Source organism: Sipha flava, unplaced genomic scaffold (genome assembly GCF_003268045.1).
Source record: "Sipha flava isolate LNK unplaced genomic scaffold, YSA_version1 76_pilon_pilon, whole genome shotgun sequence".
NCBI classification, from domain to species: domain Eukaryota; kingdom Metazoa; phylum Arthropoda; class Insecta; order Hemiptera; family Aphididae; genus Sipha; species Sipha flava.
This window is the reverse complement of record NW_020273616.1, coordinates 881,233-883,493: the sequence shown is the minus strand read 5'-3', so window position 1 is coordinate 883,493 and position 2,261 is coordinate 881,233.

Here is a 2,261-nt window from a genome sequence, read left to right as displayed (position 1 = left end):
ATTTGTTATTCAAACTGCACACTTTAATTTTCAGAGTACACACTATGTGTCAGGGGGTACACACTATTTAAGGCCCTGATTTCGATGCGTTAAATGTTCTATGTTTATAAGTTCCTACTCTACTATTGTTTTTTCTCAATATTATGCAGAGTATTTTGTAGATAATTTTTCAGAGTTTTAAAAATATTAAAATAAAATAAAAGAACAGAACAATTGTATTCAGTTAAATTATTGAACTGTTTAGAGAATATAAGAGATGATAATTCAAAGTAAAGTTATCTAGTAGGAGATAAAAAATATATTAAAGTACAATATTAAGGTAAAAACTTTAATTATTATAAATATGTAAACATTTTGGAAATTTAATTATGTAGTAGTACTGGGATTTACTAATAGTTAATTGTGACGAACACTAATTTGAGACATTTTGTACAGATTTTTACATAGCAAAATATTACTTTTAATTTATTCATAACATAACAATTTTCAGTTCTCGTTATTTTCGAAAAACGAACGTAACCATAGCGGTTATAGAGTGTTTGATTGGCTACGTTTATTAAAATAAAATTCAACAAAATAAACTCACATAACATCGATTGCCTGTACATAACACTATTCCAAAGAAACGCTTTTTAACTCACCGGCTTATAGGTACCGAAATTGTTCAAAATGTCACAAGAGCATCAGGAGTACGACACAGCCTATCAATATTTTAAATGTGCTAAACCATTGGATTATTCTTCCAGGGGATTGAAGTCTCTCGAAGGTGAGTACACATTATATATATTACGCGTTATGCGTCTGCATAAATTGAGGTGGACAAGTCAACGTTAGATTGTCAGACCTTACGTTGATGACGATTCATCGTAACATACCTCTAAATGTTGAAGAAATTGTTAATATTTTTAATAAAGAAAATAGAAAAATTAATTTTACATAATATTAAGTCATAAACATTTTAAGTCTACCTACTGTAGAAAAATACTTAATTTATTATGTATCTTATTTAATAATAAATATATATTAACAAATTTAAATTCCTATATTTGTATCATTTATGTTATAATTGAAATACCGAGTCCCTAAAAAATTTCTAGTTATAGCTGGTGGTTGTAGGTGGAGGTAAATTGGCCCATAGTGAAAATAATTCCTATATACGCTAGTGGCAATTGGTACGTACAGTGGAACCTCGATAAGTCGAAATTCAAAGGAAATGCAATTTTTTTCGACTTACTAAGGTTTTCGAGTTACCAAGGTTTTAGAAAAAATATTCGATTTAAAGAGTTTTTAAAATGTATGTATGTATATGTATGTATGTAAGTTTTTAAGTAGCAACTGGCAATCAATGCCGGCCCTAGGTATTGCGGGGCCCTGGAAATTAGCCTTTAGGATATAAAATGTCAATGTGTCTCACGGTATTAAAATTATAATTTAAAATCACAGGGGCCCTTTAACTAATGTTAATACGTAAGATAATAAACACAATAAATGCGTTAAATGTTTGAAATCTAAACAATTTCAAGTAATCGAGGTTAACGCAAGGGAACAGAATTTTTTTCGACTTATCAAGGTTCCACTGTATTATGTTTATGGTATACCTACATATCTATTAAAAGTGATTTTTATTGTGAGTTTTGATATTGGCCTCTAAATGAACCTGTATAATAATTATAAATAATAAATATATTTAGATACAACAATTTTAAATAAGAGTTGATTAAGGATTTAAGATTTATTTAACTTTTTAATAGTTTTAATAGTTAAAAACCAAAATGAAATGAAAAACAAATAATAATAATATAATATTGTAGGTATATATAATATTACACAAAAAAATTATTTTTTTAAGTACCTATAGGTATTTGATAAAACTTTCAGTTTTATTCAGCCAGAATCGTTGATTTGATGATTTGATGATCGAATATACATATTTTTTCAACAACGTAAAACTAATTATCAACAACACAAATAGTTCTCATTAGCCCAGTGAATATTTTAAGACATTTTCACTGGGCGACATAAAAAAAAAATCCACGCAAAATTAATAAAATCAACATTAACCTATCATTTTTTATGCGCCTAAAAAAAAAGAAAGATACAAACCTTGGAAACTCTAACTGTTAGAGTCTAATATACTATCCAAACCCGTAATATATCAATAAGAACAAATAGCTTGTTAGTTAAATGTATCCTTTTTATTTATAATAATATAAATAATGGTTCATAACATATTTTAAAAGTATATAATTTAAAAAAAAAAA